At 39.4% G+C, this 23,414-nt stretch overlaps 1 pseudogene; it reads right to left on the bottom strand.

Annotated features, from left to right (window-relative positions):
• Nucleotides 1-14,049: 14,049 nt before the first annotated feature.
• On the bottom strand, nt 14,050-14,146 carry LOC130037158 (uncharacterized; annotated as a pseudogene).
• Nucleotides 14,147-23,414: the final 9,268 nt, after the last annotated feature.

Genomic DNA, 23,414 nt, shown 5'->3' with positions numbered 1-23,414 from the left:
TTTTGGCTAGCAGTTTTTTGTAAAATAGAATACTGTCTACATATTGTATATGTGGAAAAATTTATTAATAACGTTATTGTACTGTTTTATTTGGTTTTGTTTGGGATCACATCCACTGTTATTCAAGGCCTACTCTTGGGTCTGCTCTCCATAACTTACTGTACTATGCTGCTTGCTACAGAGCCCAGATTTCATTAATATCTATATTCTTTTTCAGTTATGTGATAAATATTTTTCATTATGTTTTCTTTACCCTTCCTCCTATGTAAATCACATGAAATAGAAAAATTATATTTATGTATGTGTTATTTTTCTAAGAATTATTAGTAACTACATTTTAGACAAACAATTTAAGACACAGAGTTTAAATAAAATTTTCCTTCCAAAAACATTTCTTTGAAAAAACTCAAGTTGTCATTTTTGAAGTGGATCAAAAATGAGGGTAAACTTCAATGCATCCACAAGAGTAAGTCGTATGTGAACCGTAAGTTACAGGTACTCATCGCACAAGTCAAATGGAAACCTGATGATTACAATGGTAATAGTTGTAAAGACCCCAAATGCCTAAATTAATGTAAGGTATTCCTTCTGGTTTCTGGACTTGTAGTGATCATGCAGGGTCCTGGCAAAAAGTCCACATGCTTTAGGATGTGTAACCTGGAAATTCAAAAGGCACTGAGAGAGATAGTACTGGAGGGCAAAAAGCATTTATCTTGTACACAGCCAATCCAGTTTTGAGTCTATGAAGTTCTTGAGCTGTTGTTTGTCTGTGAAACTGTGTGTTTTTCCTTCTATTATGAATGAGAGTCTTGCTGGGAAATGTATTTTTGGGGAGGCATTTATTTCATTGAGTCTTTTCACTATGTCCCACCACTGTTTTCGGGCCATGAGGGTTTCATCAGAAAAATCAGCTGTGAATTTTAAGAATGCTCCTTTGTAAGAGATTTCTTTCTTCGATCTTGCTGCTTTCAGAATTTTGTCTCTGTCTAAGGTTTTGGTCATTTTGATCAGAATGTGTCTTGGGGTATTTTTATTCGAATTTCTTCTAGATGGTACCCTTCGGGCCTCCTGAATGTGGTCACAAGTTTTCTTCAGCTCTGGAAACGTTGTAGCAATTATGTCTTTGCCAGTTTCTTCTTCATCAAAGTTTTCTTCCTTTACCTCTGGGACTCCAATAATTCTTATGTTACCTCTCTTGGCGTCATCCCGATCTTCTCTTGCCATCTATTCCCGAATTGTGAGTCTCTTTTCCATTTTCTGCTCTTTTCTGGAGAGTCTCTGAACTTCATCTTCGAGCTTACTGATTCTGTTCTCAGCAGCTGTTACTCTGCTGCTGAGGCCTTCCACTGAGCTTTTCAATTCGCCTATGAGATTTTTCAGGTCTGACATTTCTGATTGCAATTTCCTCATTTCTGCCTTCAGATCCTCTTATCTTCTATTGGCATTGATTTCCATTGTTTCTTTTAATTCCCTAAGCATCCTAAGTAGCTCCCTTCTGAATTCCTTGTCAGAGAGGTTGTCTAACATTAGAGTACTGTTGGTGTCATCTGGGCTAGACTCTTCAATATGAAAGTTTGGTGGGCTTTTGCGTTGCTTTACCATTGTGAGAGGTGTGGTTTAGTCTGTCACGTTCACTGTTACTATTCTGCTTGATATGCAGTAAGAGTTAAGATAGGCTTATGAGTTATTGGCTACTGTATTTCTAGTGGCTGAGCTAAAATAGAGAAGTTTCCACCTAAGAAGGTAGCTTATGGCTCCTATGGCATATGTAGTGGGAAAATATTTCGCGGCCGCTGATGCGGCCGCAGCTCCAGAAATGGTCCCTGGCACTGGGCGAGGATTTGGGAATGTCTCCTGTTTGGAATTGGAGCCATTCAGCTTTGTTGCCAGAGCTGGGCCTCTGTGCCTGTCCCACGCGGCTCAGGGGTTGAAAACCGGCTTTCTAGGGGCTGGATCTAGCTGCGCATGCCCAGACAGGGTCCCAGGCCCTTGGGGGAGGACTGTACCTGTTTGGAATTGGAGCCATTCAGCTTTGTTGCCCAGAGCTGGGCCTCTGTGCCCATCCCACGTGGCTCAGGGGTTGAAAACCGGCTTTCTAGGGGCTGGATCTAGCTGCGCATGCCCAGAGAGGGTCCCAGGCCCTTGGGGGCGGGCTGTACCTGTTTGGAATTGGAGCCATTCAGCTTTGTTGCCCAGAGCTCTGCCTCTGTGCCCGTCCCACGCAGCTCAGGGGTTGAAAACCAGCTTTCTAGGTGCTGGATCTAGCTGCGCATGTCCAGAGAGGGTCCCAGGCCCTTGGGGGGGGCTGTACCTCCAAAGGCCTTCTTTAAGTCAATGAATGTTAAACAGAGCGGCATCTTGAACTCCCGAGAAACCTCAATGAGTTTGGTTATCCTGTGGATATGGTCGATGGTGCTGAATCCTTTGCAGAACCCGGCTTGCTCGCATGGTTGTCCTTCATCTAGTGTTCTGCAAATCCTAATTAGGATGACTCGAGTGAACAACTTGTAGATGACAGACAATAGGCAGATCGAACGATAGTTGCCAATGTCATGGATGTCTCCCTTCTTGAACAGTATTACGGTCCTCCTGGTTTTCCATTGGGACGGAACCTTGCTTTCAGGCAGTTAGCGAGTGAAGAGCCGAGCCAGTGTATTGATGAGTACTGACTGCAGGTTCTTCAGGTGCTCAGGTCTGACCTTGTCTGTGCCGGGTGCTGTTTGTTCCTTTACCAACTAAATGGCATGTCGGATTTCGGAAGGGAGAACTTTGGGAACGACATATCCATCCTGTGGAATTTGGTATGTCGGCAAGTGGACATGGCTGTCGAAGAGATTTGAGTAGAAGTCATGGTAATCTTCTCCATTGCCGTTCTGGAGGATGTGATGGATCCATCAGGACATCGGAGGGCAGTCATCTTGGTCTTGTAGTTGGCGAAGGACAGGTGGGCGTTATGAATACTTTTCCCGGCTTCTGCCGCATCTACCAGTACTTCTGCTCTTCTCTATTTGAGGTCTTCCTTGATCGCATCTCTGCACTGCTTTGCGAGCTTGGACATTAACTTGTGGTTGCCTGAGGCATGCGCCAAACCACACTGGCAAATTTGTTCAAGAATTTTTGAAGATAGGCGATTTTTTGTGTCTCTCTTTTGGCATTCCTCGCACATTCATGGAGGTGCTGAACCAGTCGATCGCATTCCTCGTCAATGTTGTCAACAATGGCATCTTCCCATGTTGCCGCAATTGTACCAAAGAGTTCCCAGTTTGTGGTCATACTGGCAGTTCTCTTTTTGAACTTTGCAACCCTTTCTCCCCGCTCTGTGAAGTAGAATATTGCATGAAGGAGACGGTGGTCCGATACCGTTCGAAATATTGGGACAACAGTGACATCTGTCAGGCAAAACCGTTGATTGAATATGATGTGGTCTATTTCGCTGTGGAATCTTCCACCGGGAGACTCCCATGTCCATCGTTTAGATTATGCCTTCTGGAACTGTGTTACCATGAATGGTTTTGGTCGACATGATGAACTCAGATAGTCTCTCACCCTGTTCATTCCATTCTAGGCCATGGGTCCCAATGTGAAGTTCTTCAGCTGATCTTCTCGGTCCTATCTTGGCATTAAAATCACCCACAATGATCTTATAGAAGGTGTGGTCTTCTTTATAGAACTTCTCTAGCTCCATGTAGAACTTCTCGATTTCTCTTTCATCATAATGAGATGTTGGTGCGTAGACAACGAAGATAGAAACTGCAGGCAGTGAGCCACATCTATTCAAATGTAAACTTCTGATTCGGGTTGTTATTCATTTGAATGAATCAATGCTCTTGGTCAAGTTTGTGTTCACAAGGACACTGACGCCTCCAACACCTCTTTTATCGCAAGTTCCCAGGAACAATTCTTCTCCAGTGTCAAAAACGGCATAGTGAGATTCTTGCCTTCTTGTCTCAGTCAGACCAATGATGTCGTACTTGATCATTCGCACTTGTACCATCAGGTCCTCGATGGATGCAACTGATGCTAGCGTACATGCATTGAAAGTACAGACGATCATTTTTGTCTTCCTTCATTGTGACAGCCTAGGTCGGCCTTGAGATTTTGTCGGCCTCTCCTTTCTCATCCTTCTCAGTGCTGCCATGTCGGTGAAGCCTTCAGGATTAGGTGAATGTACATGGTACAGGGTTAGTGTACATGATAGTCATATGAATACACCTGTGCTAATATATCGCTGGTATCTAGAGAATATATATATTGAAATTAGATCACATAGCTGAGTGTGATCTCATCTTTTCTACACACTCCCATGCCCCACACACCCAAAGACTTGTACTAATCCTTATAGATCCATGACTTTTCCTCTTCCCCTCTCCCAGAGTCTTTTAAAATTTCTTTTCAAGTACTAATGTAATGCGCTTTAGAAAATATTGAGTTAAACTTTATTGTTGTCATTTAGCTTTTAGATAGGGAACCAAGAAAATCTTATTAAAAGAGTATTTTTGTTTTCATTGAAAATGGTAATAAGAACATTATCCTTGAGTCCCTCAATAGACATTATATAAAGAATTTTGTGAGGAATTCCCTGTACAAATCAATACTCGAAGAAATAAATGACTTCTCTGAATGAGGATGAACTGGGACATTTCAAAGTATCAATCAGTGAATCAAAGATGAATCATAGCATCCTATAGATAAAAATGATCTTGATGTAATCTAGTCAACACCACTACATTTTTTTCTTATACCAGGTGATAGCACTTTTAACTTTTTAGTTTTTATTTATTTATTTTTATTAATGAAACACCATGAGGTGCAGTTGTAGACTTACATACCTTTGTACTTGGTTTTCAGTTATACAAGAATCAAGTATCCATCTCTCCACCAGTGAACATTCTCCAACATCAAGGAACCCAATGACCCTCCCACCCCCCATCTCCCCGACTTTGCCCCAACTCAGGGCATTCCCTTTTGCTTTTTCTTTGTTTTAGGGTGTTGTGGTTTACAATGGAGGTCAATACCATTACATTTTCAAAGAAGAACATAGTCCCCTATATGTTCAAGACACTACTACTGTCCTGCGGTTCTTTCCAGAATGTACCCTCCTCCAAGCCAGCCCTTTGGAAATATGCTGGGAAGGACAACTGGATGTTCCTTTCCTCACACTGACCTGGAAGACTCTTGCTGATTCTCAGCCACATCAATTATTTCATTTGTTGCCTGATATCACCTCCTGTCCTTTATTTTTTAAAAAAAATATTTGATTTGTTTCGGGAATATAAAGAAAAAAATTAAATGGACTAATAAAACAAAAGCAAAATCAAACCTTTACACTCTGACATCAAAATCGTCCTAATAGGAGGGGAAGTAAATGACTGAAATGCGTAGGGGAGTGTTGTTAGTTAGTTGTGGACAGTAGCTGGATATTTGACAGTGCATGGAGTATGAATACACAGATCCAGAGATGAGGAACTCTGTACTTGAAGCGAATACAGTTTGTAAACTAGTCATCACAATTATATGTCCATATGAAATTTATATACATATGCTTTGTGCCTTCCTTGCATGTATGTGTTATGCATTCCTTTATCATGGCCTCAGAAATGCATCTGAGGGCACTCGGAAAATTAGTTGAGCCCCAAGTATGGGGAGAGAAGTAGTAAAGAATTGGAGGAGGAAGAAATATGATTTGGAGCTTAAGAGCCGTGTAACAGGAATATATAGATATGTATGTGTGTGTAAATGCACATATATATGTATAAATATATATATGGGCTGGAGCCATAGCACAGTGGGTAAGACGTTTGCCTTGCACGCGACCAACCTGGGTTCGATTGCTCTCCTCCTCTCAGAGAGCCCGGAAAGCTACTGAGAGTAACCCTTCCTCATGGCAAAGCCTGGCAAGGTACCTGTGGTGTATTCAACATGCCACGAACAGTAACAACAAGTCTTACCATAGGGACTTTTCTGGTGCCCGCTCGAGCAAATCAGTGAACAATGAGAGGACAGTGCTACAGTGCTATGGTTAATTCAAACGTTGTTTATGCAAAATATGAAAGAATCAAATAAATATTCTATAAAGCTGATTATACCTATTAAATTAATATAACTTTAAATAGTGTTTAGAAATGAAGTTGAAGAATTTGAAGGCTATAGAAAGATATTGACAATATATCAAGAAACACAACGGATTTTTGAGGCGCCAGAACACGTACCTGTTGTCCTTTCTTAAGGTTATTTTTTTTGGCTTTTATAGAATATGTTTTCCCTGAGTTTTTGTTAATCGCTTCCGTTTTTTAGAAAGCATCATAATAAATTATATTTTTTAAAAAAGTAAATAAATTTGTGTTTGTGAGTGGATTATGTATGTTTGGAACCTGGGAAGTATTTTCCTATGTAAGTTACATTAAACATGATATTTATAACAGAAATACCATCTGCAGTACTATTAACAATAGCCAGAAGAAACTATGGTATACCTACACAATTGAATACGACGCAGTTGGCAGGAAACTGAAATCATGAAATTTGCTTATAAATGGATGTGCAGGGAAGAATATTATGCTCAATGAAATCAGTCTGAAGGAAAGGGGTATACTGATTGGACTACCCCATTTTTTGGATATAAAAAACCAGAATATGAGACTAATAGCCAAGGATAGCAGAAACACAGGCCAGGAGAATTGGTCAATGGTTGGACGCTTGCCACAAGTGCTGAAGGCGAGAATTTGGAATAAAGACGGGACCGCTCTGACAATGATAGTTGGAAGTGATTACTCTGGGTGAGAACTGAGTCCTGAAAGTAGGTAAAGGAATAAACGTGAGAACCTCTCACTCTCTGTATTACAATCCATAATGCCCAAAGGATGAGAGAGAGAGTGAGAGAGAGAGAGAGAGAGGTGCCTGCCATAGTGTAGAGACAGCAGGCTGTCAGGTGGGGTTTGGGGTTGGGAGAGGGAGTGGTGGGAGAGAAACTGGGGACATTAGCAATGGAACTGTATACTAGTGGAGGTTGGGTGTTAAAATATCCTATGATTGAAACTGAATCATAAAAAGGTTTGTAATATGTGTCTCCTGCAGATTCAATACAAAAATATGATATTTAGTTTCTACCACCATGACGAACCTATGAATTTGCTGAAATTTATTTTTATCACCTTGGCTGGGCTCATTACATGGATGTCTGTGTGGTAAAGCTTTTTCCATTTTATGCGAACTGAAGAGACAAAAATCATAGGGTTGGGACTTCTGGTGGAAGGAGAGAAGAGCACAAAACACCCTGTTGACCACACCTCAGCAGGGTCACCTAACTTGCGTGATGACAGACCTCCTTCACTGATTACTTCTGTTGTAATGTGGAAAAATGAAAAGACTTTGCAGGCTGACAAGAGGTTGTCTCCTCCAGTTCCCACTATTTTCTTTTCGATTAGAATTGTTTAAAGATTATTTGAAAAATTTGGAGCTTAATGATTTGTTCTCATATATTTCCCCTAAATTGTGTCAGTGGGCATTGATCAAGGAAGGCCAGCATGAAAAAGTTGAGGTGTATGTCTTAACCACCAATGCCAACACTACTGTAAGTATGGAACCCAAAGTAAAATAGTAAAACTTCAAAATGTGTTTGTCAATGAAATCGGTGGGAATGCAGGGAGAAATGGGTAATCTGTTGGTGGAAGGATGCAGACACTGGTGGTGTGATTAGAATTGAAATATTGTATGACAAATCTCCATTATAAATGACTTTGAAATCAAAATTGCCTAAATTTTAAAAAAAAGAGAAGTCAACTTACGTCTATATTTCAAGAAAGCTTGTCTTAGCAAATTTTGGCAGGGAGACCATAGTTGGTAGAGAGAGGGAGAAAGAAAGGGAGAGTTGACAGTTGGGAAGAGAAGCCTGGATATCATGGAAGAGATGAAAGCTGATCTAAGAAGATTTGGAGCCATCAGAGTTTAGTTAGTTAAATGGTGAGAACATTGCAGTTTAGATACTTAAATAGTGAGATTGGTTTCAGTCATCAGCACTGTATACATAGAAAGAGTTCAAAGACCTCACAGATATTCAGGCTATAATAACTAACAAGGGAAGCGTTTTTTTCCTGAAGCACTATGTAAGGATAATATATTGCCAGGAAAATGATAAAAAGTTGGTTCTCTTATTCACAGATTAATACATTAGAGATGAAAACTTTTATACAAAGGAATCTATCATCTTGTCCTGTTGCTCTCTTTTCTTGTCATCATTCCATTCTCCACCATGACCCTACCTAATCCGGGCTCGCCACATTTCTCAGCAGTATCACCACATAGCCTAAGAGCATGTGTTAACTGCAGGTAGCTCACAGCTCTCATGTTTGCCCCCCCATCCAAGCCAGAGCCATCCTTCTGAAACCATGGATATTTGCTGAAAACCCGTTCTTCCTTGAAGTGGCAGTCATGGTTTACCTCTTCTTAATCATTGTGTTTACAAATTTAGATGAATGTCACTATACTAGTGACAGGGATTTTCCAAACTAAGAAAAGCATAAACATTTCCCTTTCCCCCACGAATTTTGGGCTAATTTTTTCTATCCACTGCTAATAATTTGTGATAATTAGGAAACAGAACTGAAGTAAAAACAGGGACATTTATCAATTTGGTGCCATGACTAATCAGTCTTAGTATAAATATATATTTCTAGAAAAAAAAGCAGAAGAAAAGAAGTTGGTTTCTAGCAAAGAATGCCAAACCTCCGCCAAGAAGTCCTTTGAAAATAAAAATTCTGACTATGTACTGAACATGAATGACACTCAATGCCTCTTTTGCAGACCACAACACCCGAAAGGAGAGAGAGAACAAAAGGGAATGCCTTGCCACAGAGGCAGGGTGGCATGGGGGGTATTGGTGTGGGAGGGATACTGAAATCCATGGTGGTGAAAAATGGGCACTGGCGGAGGAATGGGCATTTGATCATTGTATAATCGAAACCCAAGCACAAAAATTTGTAAATGTGCAAATGTACATCATGGTGTTTCACTAATAAAAATTAAAAAAAAAATAAAGTAAATATTTTTTTTGTCTGCGAGAGATCAGCAGATGGGAACCTGAGTGAAGGCAAAAGATTAAATTGGTTGACTTTTATTTTTCCTTGAGTATATTAATTTGATTTTGGAGTCAATTTATATGAGAGTTCATCAAGACACAGAAATTTTTAGCGCTTCTCTTGTTTAAAAGTATAGTGATAGACCATATCTCTATCTCACATTATTTTTATTTCTGATAGTTCGACACAAAAGATACGTCAAAATCATAGATAAATGTAAATTATTTAAATACTTTTTTGATTATGTAAAATTACCTTATAGAATTACATTATAGAATTTCATAAATTTTAGGATTATGCAGAATCAACGTGCATGTATCATATTACACTCACTACTGAAAGGCCTACTCTGTCATTCACCATAGTTCAGTTTTTCCACTTTGATTATACTTCTCGATCTGGTAACTAAATAGTCTCATAGTTCTAAAATTTGTTTTTATTGCTTTGAAAAGATCAAAATTATGCAATTTTCAACATTGGATGAAACTAGAGGATATCATGCATGTAAAGTTAGCCTTAAGGAAATGAACAGATACAGAGAGATTTTTCTCATACGTGGGATGTAAAGACACACAGCAAGGTAGAAACAAAGGTTCAAGAGCAATGTAAGGGGAGAACTGATCCACACAATTGAGTCAGGGGATTGAGAGTGAGGGATTCTGGGGGATTGGGGGAGAGGGAGGGTTTATTCTTTGAGAGAATGAGGAGTGAGTGTCATGTTGGAATTATGTGTATGAGAAACCATTCTTAATTGAATTATAAATCATAGAATATAAATAATGTTTTAGACGTTTGTCTGTCTCATTTTATTCTTTTAATTTGTTTTCTCCATATGCCACATATGCATGAACTTGTAGGATGCCTATCTTTCTCTGCCTGGTTTATGTCACTAAACATAATTTCCTCATGTAATCCATTTTATATACAAATAATAAGAAGATTTCACTTCATACAACTGAATAGTATTCCATTGCTTTACCACCTTTCATTTTCAAAATTTGTGGTTTAAAAGATACAAATATTTGTTTTAACAATGCTCTGGTGTTTTAAAATTTTTAGTTTAGTGAAGCTAAATAGATTTTACTGAAAAACACTCAGAAACTTGTGAAACAGGTGTAGGGTGGAATGGAATATTTGTTCAAGCGAGAACAGTCATTTAACAAAGCAAGCAAAGAGAGACATAGAGAAAGGAAGCACGGTATTTCTTCTTATGAGAACAAAAGCTTGAGGAACAAGCCCACTCTGGTAGTTTAGGAATAAGTACTTGGAGTGGTATGAACTTTACCTTTGCACTTTAGGGGAGAACCTGAGTGAAAGTATTAGAAGTACTTTCAGGAGCATGATAAACTGGAGTCTGCAGTTGGAATGAGGTGGGTAGAGAGTTCTTTGGGGAGATCTGAACTATGGAGAACAGTAATATTATAACATTAATGATAGTATCTTACCGTGGGATTCCAAAAAATCTGTAACAGTGGCGTCAGAAATGATAACATTCTTAGGTATTTGGATTTCCTGTGGAAACAACGGGAAAGCTGAGTTTATGCTCTGGATGCCTCCACCTGAAACAAGGTCAACAAATCATGAATGAAAAATTACAAGTTACATGGATCATTGATTCTGATCTCAGTGGAAGGCTAGCTTTCGGGTGGACAATTTCTACTGATGGCCTGATGTAGATTCTGATCCTCGGACATGTAACAGAAAGGAGGTAGTGACAGGTATCCTCAGAAGTGAAGCCTCTGAGACAGAATTCATTCATGACAACTTATGGGTTATCAAAGTTTGCTCATGGCTGCTACCATTATAACATGCCATTCAATGGTTCTGTGGTTTCGATTTACTGTGTCAATGTAAACATGAAGTTTCTAAATCGAAGGTAAAAATCTGAGGCCCTCAAGATGATGAATTATGGAGAGGGGGGGAGCTGGAGCGATAGTTCAGCAGGTAGGGCATTTGCCTTGCACACGGCATACCCAGGTTACATTCCCAGCATCCTGTATGGTCCCCCCAAGAACCATGAGGAGTAATTCCTGAGTGCACAGCCAGGAGTAACCACTGTGCATCGCCACGTGTGACCCAAAAACGCAAGAAAATGATGATCTGGGATTGATCCTTAGCATTGCAAACAGCATTATTTTCTAATTTTTAATTTTTTTCTTTCTTTCTTTCTTGCTTGCTTGCTTTTTTGTTTCCCTTAGCTTTAATGTCATGAAGGGATCTTCCCACATTTTTCTCCATATATCTTAAGAATTCCGGTATGATAGTGAGGTCTTTAAGACATTTGATCTGACTTTGTGCCTGGGACTATAAAGAGGTCTGAGTTCATTTTTTTTGCATGTTGCTGTCCAGTTTTCCCAGCACCAGTTGCTGAAGAGACTTCTTAGCTCAACTTCATATTTCCTGAGCATTTATGAAAGATTAGGTAATAATAATCTGAGGGCCAGCGTCAAGACATTTGACTATATTCCATTGATCTGAGGCCTGTCTTTATCTGAATATCATGGTATTTGGATGACTACAACTTTGTAGTAGGGATTGAAGTTGGGGAAGGTGTTTCCTTCTTCTTTTTACCAAAGATTGCTTTAGCTCTTCATGGGAGTTTATGGTTATGTATGAGTTTCAAGAGTGTTTAATCTATTTATTTGAAAAATGTTATGGGTATCCTTTTAGAAAGTGCATTAAATCTTTATATAGCTTTGGGGTGTATTACCATTTTGACAGTGTTAAACCTCTCAATCCATGAGCATGGGATGTGATTCCATTTCCTCATATACTCTCTTATTTCGTGAAGTAGTGTTTTGTAGGTTTTTTTTTTGGTACAGTTCCTTAACATTTTTAGTTGATTCCAATATACTCGATTTTCTGAGGTATTATTGTGAATGGGATTGTTTTTCTCTATCTCTTTTTTTCTCTTTCATTATTAATATATGGGAAAGCCATGGCGTACCAGATATTGATTTTGTAATATGCTACTTTACTAAACAAATCTATTGTTCCCAGGAGCTTTTTTGGAGATTCTTTGGGAATTTCTAAGTATAGTATCATGTTATCTCCAAATAGTAAAAGCTTGAGTTCTTCCTTTTTTATATGGATGCCCTTGATATCTTTTTTTTTAACGAAATCATATGGCAAGTACTTCAAGTACTATGCTGTATAGGAGTGGTGAGAGTGGGTAACTTGGTTTGTGCCTGATTGTATTCTGGAATTCTATTTCATTGATTTCTGCTCCAAGCCTTTAGTTTTCTCCCCGTTGAGAATAATGCTTGCTGTGGGTTTGTGGTAGTTTGCTTTGACTATATTGAGGAAAGTACTTTCAACTCCCATTTTGTTGAGAGTTTTTCATCATGAATGGGTGCTGGATCTCATCAAATGCTTTATCTACATCTATTGATATGATCATATGACTTTTATCTTTATTTTATTGAGATGGTGTATTCTGTTGATTGACTAGAGAATGTTAAGCCATCCTTGCACCCCCAAGCTAAACCTACTTGGTCATAGTGTGTGATCTTTTGTTGAGTTTCTAGATTCTCTTTGCTGGTATTTTCTTGAAAATTTTTGTATCTGTATTCACAAAGGAAATAGGTCTGTAATTTTCTTTTTTTGTGGTGTCTCTGTCGATTTGAGTATTAGGGTGATCTTTGCCTCATAGAAACTATTTGGGAGTATTTCTGTTTCTTCAATTTCCTGGAAAATCTTAAAAATGTTGGAAGCAGTTCCTCTTGAAAGGTTTGAAATAGTTTACTATTGAATCCATCTGGGCCCTGGATTCTGTTTGGGGGTATAATTTTGACGATCATTTCAATTTCCTTGTTAGTGATAGGTTCAATTATTCCAAATCTTCTTAGTTCAGCCTTGGGAGGTAATTGGAATCCAATAATTTATCAATTTATTCAAGATTCTCTCATTTCCTGCTGCAAAGATTCTCAAAATAATCTCTGATGATCCTATGGATTTCTGTACTTTCTATTAGGATACCCCTCTTTGCATTTCTGATTCGATTTATTAGAATTCTTTCTCTTTGTTTCTTTGAGAGGCTTCTCATGGTTTAATGATCTTATTTATTTTCTCAAAGAACCAGTTTTTGTTCTTATTGGTCTTCTGGATTGTATTTTGGGATTCTAGCTCATTGATGTCTGGTACAAGTTTTATTATTTCCTTCCTCCAGCCTAGTTTGGACTACTTTTGTTGGTTATTTTCCAAAATCTTGAGCTCTAATTTATTCATGTAAGCCCTTTCTTTCTTCCTGATGAATTCTGGCAGAGCTATAATCTTTCCTGTTAACACTGCTTTTTCTGTGTCCCACGAGTTCTGGTAGCTCGTGTCCCCTCATTCTCATTTGTTTATGGAAACTTTTTATTTCCTCTTTGATTTCTTCCCTAAGCCAACGATTGTTCATTACTTCCCTTAAAGAAAATATTTCCTTGCTGAGCTTCAGTCTGTTTGATCTATCGAGAAGTGACAAAGAAGTGTTGAAATCTCCCACTAGTATTGTGTTACTATCAATGTTTTTCTATAAGTCTATTAGAAGTTGTTTTAAAGTATTTTGCTGGTCTGTCATTAGGATCATATACATTGAGGAGGGTGAGTTCTTTCTGATGTACATATCCCATGATCATTAAGAAATGACCTTCACTGTATCTGATAATCTTTAGCTTGAAGTCCATGTGGTCTGATACTAGTATGGCCACTCCAGCTTTGTTGAGGTGATATTTTCTTGAAAACTTGTTTCCCAGCCTTTTACTTTTAGCCCATGGATGCTTTGATTGTTCAGACATGTTTCTTGCGGGCAGCAGAATGTTGGGTTCAATTTTCTAATTCATCTTCCTATTCTGTGCCCTCTGAATTGGCACATTTAGTCCATTGACATTGAGAGAGATTGTTGTTTTGGGGATTTGTGCTCTCTTTATGTATAATTTTTGTACTTGTGTGGATTGTCTTAGCTTAAAGTATACCTGTTAATTCTTCTTGCAACAAAAATATGGAATGCTTTACAAGTTTGCATGTTATCTCTGTGCAAGGACCATGCTCATCATTGTATCATTTCCATTTTAGTATATGTGTTATCAAACCTAGTAGGAGTAAATTTTTCCATATTTTTCGCTTCTTATTACTTTGAGTGTTGTCCTTCCTCAGTCCTATGGCAGACAATGATTCCTAATCAAGGAATCTATTTCATAGCAGCATGAATAATAAATAGATTTAGAACTTTAATGTCCCAGAAATAAAAATGTGGTTTTTACTATATTATCGTTTACCATACTCTAGGCATCAGTTTTACAAAATAATTCTTTTGGAAGATGGTATATGAGTTTGTTTAATGTTGTTCCCTGAATCCTTCATTAAGAACATTAAAATAGAGCCTTTTGCTGTTCTCACCTCAGTCCTGTGTACATCTCCAGGAAAAGGTGAATGGTGTTGTCTGCACTTTGACCACCTTGAATGTATGTAGGATTTTTCTCCTGAAGGATGAGGTGAGGATCATATTGATGATTTCATTCCACCTTATTACAAGTTCAACTTGAACGGAAGGTGAGACTCATGAGGCTCCTATAAAGGACAGAACAAAGGGTCTCAGTGAAGTTTAATGGCCAACTCATATTAACAACATAGATGACTCAAAGTGACCTGTGTGCATCTTTGTGTGTAGTGAGTTTCATATCTCCTGATAGTGATTGTCAGTCATGACACATGGGCAAAACAGACCTGTAATTAAAAATCTAGTTCTCTGAGCAGAGTGGGGTCTCTGAGGTGATTGAACAAGTGTGTAGTAATTTATTACTAAGCACATAAGTATTTTGAATGATGTGTACTTTTCGATCTAAAATTAATTCCAAATATGTCTAAAATGACAGTGCCCTGACCTCACACCTGGCTTTTCTCACCGAGGCCACTTGGAGTTGCCGGAGTGAGTTTCCCTCACCGCCCTGATTAGAGCCCCGGCAGCTGAAGACCTCTGCAACCAGCCATAGGTACGCTTAAGACCACCCTTCCCAAGCTTGAAGGAGCCTCTTGCATGAAGGAACTGGAAGAGGAACCCAGATGTGCGGGACCGGGGGATGAGATCTCCATGACTGCTCAGATCAAGACTGTGCCCCCTCCTTCCAAATCCCCCATCTTCTAATAATTAAGTGCTACAACCACGAACTGCTCCTGGATCCATGTAATGCCATCAATGGCCAACATCCAGAGACTGGATCTTATTTAGAAGACAGCAACTCTGATAGTCCAGTTCTCACTCTCAGAGGACCTGGTAGGCTTCTGTGAGTATTTTGCCCGCATGGCGGAGTCTTTGTTTCTGGTCACTGTTTCTTTTGAGGTACAGAAGCTGCTTAATTTAAGATAGTTCCCTTTGTTTATCTCTGTTTCCAGTTGCTTGTCAAGTGGCGTGTTATATTTGAAGATACCTTTAGCTTCAATGTTGTGGAGGGATTTGCCGACCTTGTCATCAATGAGCCTGAGGAATTCTGGTCTGATGTTGAGTCCTTTGACCCATTTTTATCTGACTTTTGTGCATGGTGTTAGGTAGAGGTCTGAGCCATTTTTTTTTTTGCATGTAGCTGTCCAGTTTTTTTCTGAACCGTTTGTTCAGAAGGACTCTCTTGATCCACTTCACATTTCTTGCTCCCTTATCAAAGATTAGATGATTATATATTTGAGGGTGTGTGTCAGTATATTCAATCCTTTTCCATTGGTCTGCAGCTCTGCCTTTGTTCCAGTACCATGCTGTTCTCATTATTATCGTTTGTAGTAGAGTTTGAGGTTGGGGAACGTGATGCCTCCATTGTCTTTTCCCCAAGAATTGCTTTAGCTATTCGTGTGCGTTTGTTTTTCCATGTGAATTTCAGGAGTGCTTGATCAATTTCTTTGAAGAATGTCATGGGTATCTTTATAGGGATCAAGTTGAATTTTTACAATGCTTCGTGGAGAATTGCCATTTTGACAATGTTAAATCTCCCATTCCATATGCAGTATATATGTTTCCATTTCCTCGTGTCTTTTTTAATTTCCTGATATATAGGTCCTTTACCTCTTTAGTTAAGCTGATTCCAAGGTTCTTGATTTTCTGTGGCACGATTGTGAATGGGATTGCTTTTTCATGTCACTTTCTTCTCTCTCATTACTTCCATATAGAAAAGCCATAGACTTTTGGGTATTGAGTTTATAGCCTGCAATTTTACTATAAATGTCTATTGTCTCTGGGAGTTTTTCGTAGAGATTTTAGTATTCTCTGAATATAGTATGATATCTTCTGTGAATAGTGAGAGATTATTTCTAACTTTCATACATGAAAAACCCTTAATATCTTTTTCTTATCTCTTTTCTCTTCCAAGTACTTCCAGTACTACATTGAAGAGAAGTGCCAAAATGAATTTTTACTTAGCACATTCTGTCTGTAAATTTCTATGCTAAGAACGGTGGAAGAAACAGTGATATCTTAGTAATTTACAAGTAAATTATGAAGACAGATAACTTAAAAGAATTTCGTTGTATAAATTTCAAAATGTGTAGCTTTTATTAAATATATTAAGAATAAATCGTAGGTCTTGATTATACCATGAATATTATTTTCCTGTTAGAAGTTACCCTTCTAAAATGCAATAAAGAGACACATTTTGAAAATGTTGATTATTCGTTAATTCAATCAATGTATGTTAGTAGTCTGGTTGTGCAATGCCTGCAGGAATTCAACCTGTACACTCAGGTGAGTGCATCAACAGTCTGATTGTGTCTTCATGCTTCCCGATAACCTCAAATGGCCACTGTGCCTCTGGCTGGCTCCCAACAACTCAGGACTACGTTTCCCGAGAAATTAAACTCCCGAAAGATATGTGGGAGCCATGTTAACAAACCACCCCAGGCTCAGCTATACAAGCTAATGGATTGGTCTTGTTTCAGAGACCCATAGACAAATCTGGAAGATATCAACAGCCACAGTTAACCTTGGACCTGCAAAAGGCTGAAGACACTAGGGTAAATCAGAGGGAGGCAGGTTAGTTTGGTGCCCACCCAACCAGAACCCAGTGCAGCCACTAGCTCCCACAATCCAAAATCGCCACCATGCTCTCCTCTGGTTTCCATCGTCTCAGGATGGCTCTCACTGAAATATAACAGGTGAAAATTCGGATATGCGGGTTTTGTGACTGAAATCTCCAGGCTTTCTCTGGGCAGGATGGGCATCCCACCCCCACTGCCCTGAACTTACGGAAGCCTCAGCAGTCATTTCCATACCTCAAAGCTACTCCAGGCTTACCTTCCTGATAAAAATGCTAAATTACTTGCACAAACATGATGACCTCTTAGTACCTGTATGAGACCCTTAATGCACAAACTAAAAAGGAGACAGAGAGAAAGAATTAAAGAGACTGCCATAGAGACACACTGGGGGTGGGTGTAGGGTGCTGGGGGATGGTTTTAGGGAACCAGGAATATTGGTTTTGGGAAATGTACACTAGAGGAGGAACGGATGTTGGATCGTTGTATGACTGGAAGCAAATTATGAATAGATTTGCAATGGTCTATCTCACAGATATTGGATAAAACATTAAAAATATATATCCTTCATTTGTACCTCAGAATACTGATGGATCTTTAAAACCCAGCATATCTATTTTTGTGCTCTCTGTAGGAAAAAAAATGTTAATCACCTGTGTGCCAATAGCTTGTAGAAAGCTAAACGCAAAGATATATCAATGACTGTCTTTGGCATGAATACTGTAATTGCAGCTATGTTATGTTTTAGAATCAGTTCATGGACAAGACGTCAAGAGGAGCAGTGGCAAAGTGCATCAATGTTGAATGGATAATGTTTCAGGAGCTTGCAAGGGAGATGGGAAGATTTGGCATGAGTAAAGGGAAGAAACAGAAGAGTGAAGTACTAATAAGTATCGTGAGAAAAATGCAAGGGAGGACATTTCCTGGCAAGTGTCACACTCTGTTGAGCTTTTGGTGAGGATAAGTATTAGAAAGTATCTTTACCATTTAGTGGTAAAAAGGTAACTTTGATGGGTGTATATAAAATTTACTTTAACGATTAGAATTACCAAGAGATACAAAGTTACAAAGTTGCTCATAATTGAGTTTCAGTCATCTAATGTTCTAGAACCTTTCCAGTATATTGGGGCATTTTTGAAGGAATATCCCTGGTGCGAAGACTAGGGCATCTGAATCTTAACACATTTCACCAAATATATGATCTGTACTCACATGATTTACACTGTCTCCCTCCCCTGCTCTTTGATTTATGTTTTCATGCAATATTTCCTTGTGAACCTCACCTCAAGTGAGGCTCCCTAATTAAGACAAGTACATGTTTCTGGGGCACTACATATTTTTTGGTTGCTGGGAGAGTCTGTAAAGCAATGCTCAGGAGGTGTGGGGGCCCCACAGACAATTTTCAGAAAACGTGGCCATGGTGCTTGGGGTCCTCTGAGGCTATATAGCCTTTGATACTCTGGCAATCAGGTGGTGCTGGGAGTCAAATTGAGTGCATGTGACACAAGTTCCATAAGCACTACACTATCTCCTGCAGCCCTGGGTATTAGATTTATGTCAGCATTCTGAGGTCCTCCCTTTTGTCACAAAGAAGAGACTTGTGCAGGAGAAAGTGGAAGAGACTTTAGGGTTTAGCTAGGTTGACTGAGTATCTGGTGATACCATTAAGATTGGAACATAAAGTAAAAATAAAACAAGAGCCCCGTGCCTTTTCCCGCTGAACTCGACACCCTCCACAGGGGTACACCTGCGGACAACACCTGCAGCAGCTCCTTTGGACTATCCATCACCTAATCAGCCCTCCCCTCCAGGTGGGTAGAGGGAGCACCACTCCTCCACTCCTCACCCCCAGCCCCCCACCTTTTCCTGCAGAACTGGACACCCTCCAGCAGGGGACACCTGAGGCAGCTCCATGGGATTTTCCATTGCTCCTCCTACATTCCAGGATCCTGGGTGGGAGTGACCCTGGGATGGGCCAGGGGCGTGGCCACCATATAGGGAGCGTTTCCTCCCAGAAGTGGGCGTGGCCTTCTCCCGGGTGGCCAGCCACAGTTATATTTCCCAATCTGGGCTCTCAGGACTTTCATCTCTCACTTTGTCGCCTAATACCGACTAAAAATTTCTGACCACCTCTACTAGAATACAACAACATCCCACTCGCCTACTCCATTTATAACAAAAGACCTGTATGAAGTGTGCTGTACAAGCTCAAAACTAAAAAGTACCTCCTCCAAAGCGCAAATCTCCACCACAAGGAGAATATGTAGAAAAGAATCCCGAATCGTCAACCGAGGTTTTCCACAATTGCACTCTCTTTGATAAAGAATTCCAGGATAAAATGCAGAGGGTGTTCAAGGACCTACTCAAAGAATCAATGGAAGAGATATCCAAAGACTAAAAGAAGAAATGAAAAAAACAATAGAAAAGAGAGCCAAGAAAATACAGGAAGAAAAGAGAACAGAATTTTAAAAAGCTACAAAAAGAAGATTCACAAATAAAGGATTCAGTGGATGAAATTAAAAACTTAGTAAGTGCCCTTAGCAATAGGATAAGTGCAGTTGAAGTTAGGATCAGCGAGCTTGAAGGTGAGCAACAGAAATCCCACTGGGAAGAACAAGCAATAGCAAAAGACCTCAAAATGGCTCTAAGGAGAATCAGAGACCAAGGGGATGACGCCAAGAGGAACAACATTAGAATCATTGGAGTACCAGAAGGACAGGGAAACAACCCCAATGAAAAAGCTAGAGTAAAAGAAACCATTGCTGAAAAGTTCCCAGAGTTAAGGAAAGCAGACATTCAGATCCAAGGAGCCAGAAGGGTACCAGCTAAAGGAGACCCCAGAAAAAACACTCCAAGCATATCATAGTCAGAACGATGGATGCTGTGGATAGATACACAATATTACTAGCAGCAAGGTCAAAGAAGGAAATTACATACAAAGGAGCACCCCTTAGATTCACAGCAGACCTATCAGTGGAAACCCTCAACACCGAAGGCAATGGTGGGATATAGTGAAAAAATTCAAAGAAATGAACGTCTCACCGAGAATACTCTATCCAGCAAAACTCCCACTCAAATTCGATGGAACGATACACCACTTTTTAGATAAACACAAACTCAGGAACTTCATACACTCAAAACCAAAACTAAAAGAAGAACTAAAGGGGCTCCTGTAAGAAAAGAAGGAAAACACGTGTAAACACAAACAACTCCTACAGGAAGATGGCACAAACCCCCATGACAATACTCTCCCTTAATGTCAATGTCTAAATGCACCTACTAAGAGACACAGAGTGGCAAAATGGATCCAGAAACTGAAACCAGCATTCTGCTTTCTACAAGAAACTCATCTGAACAATGAGAGCAAACACAGACTCAAAGTGAAAGGATGGAAAACAATCCTGCAAGCAAACAGCTCCTTCACAAAAGCTGGGATGGCCACACTAGTATCCGACAACATAAATGTCAGGCGGAAAAACATTAGAAGGGACAGTGAAGGCCACTTTCTCTTCATCAAGGGATACATACAACAGGAAGAAATCATACTCTTAAATGTATAAGTACCTAATGAAGGAACAGCTAGATACTTAAAACAACTGCTAACAGATTTTAAAGAGGACAGTGCTAGCAACACAATAGTAGATGGAGACTTCAACATCGCCTTATCACCTCTGGATAGATCAACAAGAACAAAACTCAGCAAGGAAACATTGGCTTTGAATGAAGAAATAGAAGAGAAAGGACTTATAGACCTATACAGGCTTTACACGCCCCAAAGAAAGAATACACATTCTTCTCCAGTGCTCCTGGAACATTTTCCAAAATCGACTATGTGCTAGGCCACAAAACATACCTCAGTAGAATCAGGAAGATAGAAAGAGTACCAACAATCTTTTCAGACCATGATGCACTGAGGATAGATGTGAATCACATACAGACACGGACAACCAAATCGAACAACTGGAAAATAACCAAGTCACTGCTGAACAATGTGTGGGTCAAGAAGGACGTCAAGGAAGAAATCAAAAGATACCTGGAAACAAATGAGAACGAAGACACGAACTACCAGAGCTTATGGAATGCAGCTAAAGCCCTATTAAGGGGAAAATTCATAGCTCTGCAAGCATATCTATGGACGGAAGAAAAGATGCACATAAGCAACTTATTTCACAGCTCAAGATCTTAGAAAAGGATCAAGAAAAGGAGCCTAAATCGGACAGAAGGACAGAGATCATAAAACTTAGAGCAGAAATCAACGACATGGAAACCTAAGAAACAATCCGAAAGATCGATGAAACCAAGAGCTGCTTCTTTGAGAAAATAAACAAGATAGATAAACCACTAGCAACACTCACAAAGAAACAGAGAGAGAGAGAAAACTAATAAACCGAATCAGAAATAAAAATGGAGATATCACAATGGAAACCAAAGAAATTCAAAAGATCATCAGAGACTACTTTGAAAGTCTGTATGCCAAGAAAAAAGAGAAGTTAGAAGAAATGGATTAATTCCTGGATTCCTGTAATCTCCCAAGAATGAGTCAAGAGGATATAAAATACGTGAATAGACCTAGTCATAAAAATGAAATTGAAACTGTAATCAAAATTCTTCCCAAAAACAAAAGCCCAGGTCCAGATGGATTCACTACCGAATTTTTCCAAACATTTAAAGAGGATCTACTGCCCGTCCTTCTCAAACTTTTCCAGGAAATTGAAAAAAAAAAACTCTACCAAATAGTTTCTATGAATCCCATATCTCTCTAATACCAAATGGAAACAAAGACACCACGAGAGAAGAAAACTACAGGCCGATATCACTGAAGAACAAGGAGGAGAAAATTCTGAACAAAATACTAGGAAAGAGAACTCAACAGCTCATCAAAAAGATCATACACCATGACCAAGTGGGATTCATCCCGGGGATGCAAGGATGGTTTAACATTCGGAAATCAATCAACATAATCCATCATATCAACAAAAGATAAAAATCATATGATCATATCAATAGATGTAGAGAAAGCAATTGAGAAGATCCAGCATCCGTTTATGATGAAAACCCTCGCCAAATTGGGGATAGAGGGGACTTAACCCAATATAGTTAAAGCCAGCTACCACAAGCATACAGCAAGCATCATCCTCAATGGGGAAAATCTGAGAGTGTTCCACCTAAGATCAGGAACGAGATAAGGATTCCGACTCTCTCAACTGCTGTTGCACATAGTACTGGAAATACTAGCAATAGCAATGAGGCAAGCAAAAGAGATTAAGGATACTGGAACAAAGGTAGAGCTGCAGAGCTATGGAACGGGGTTGAATATACTGACATCTCCCCTCAAACATATGACCATCTAATCTTTGAAAAAGGGGCAAGAAATGCGAAGTGGAGTAAGGAAAGTCTTTTTAACAAATGGTGCTGGCAAAACTGGAGGACTACGTGCAAACTACTGGGCTTCGATCTCTGCCTAACACAATGTACAAAAGTAAGATGAAAATGGATCAAAGACCTAAGCATCAGACCGGAACCTATAAGGTACATTGAAGACAAAGTTGGCAAAACCCTCCATGACATTGAAGCTAATGGTATCTTCAAGGATGTCACGTCACTGGTCAAGCAAGTGGGAATATCTTAAACTAAGAAGCTTCTGCGCCTCAAAAGAAACAATGACTAAAATACAGAGAGAGTCTACAGAATGAGGAAGGATATTCTCCAAATACACATCTGAGAAGGGGTTGATATCAAATATATACAAAGTACTGATTGAACTCCACAAGAAGAAAACATCCAACCCCAACAAAAAATGGGGCAACGAAATGAACAGAGACTTAATCAAAGAAGATATCCGAATGGCTAAAAGGCACATGAGAAAATGCTCTACATCTTTAATCATCAGGGAGATGCGGATCAAAACAACAATGAGATATCATTTCACACCACAGACACTGGCCCACATTCAAAAAAACAAAGGCAACCTTTGTTGGCACGATGTGGCGACAAAGGGACCCTCTTTCACTGCTGGTGGTAATGCTGACTGGCCCAACCCTTTCGGAAAATAGTAGAGATGATTCTCAAAAAATTAGAATTTGAGCTCCCATTTGACCCAGCAATACCACTCCTGAGAATATACCTCGGAGAAGCAAAAAAGTATAGTCGAAGTGACCCCTGCACTTATTTTTTCATTGCAGTACTATTTACAATAGCTAGAATATGGAAAAAAACCGATTGCCTGAGAATAGATGACTGGTTACAGAAACGTTGGTACATCTACACAGTGGAGTACTATGTAGCAGTTAGAAAAAAATGAAGTCATGAAATTTACTTACAAGTGGTACTGCATGGAAAATATTA

The sequence above is a fragment of the Sorex fumeus genome, unplaced genomic scaffold, assembly GCF_029834395.1.
Source record: "Sorex fumeus unplaced genomic scaffold, SorFum_2.1 ptg000070l, whole genome shotgun sequence".
NCBI lineage: Eukaryota > Metazoa > Chordata > Mammalia > Eulipotyphla > Soricidae > Sorex > Sorex fumeus.
The sequence above is the reverse complement of the archived record's forward strand: the minus strand, read 5'-3'. Positions and strand labels throughout refer to the sequence as shown.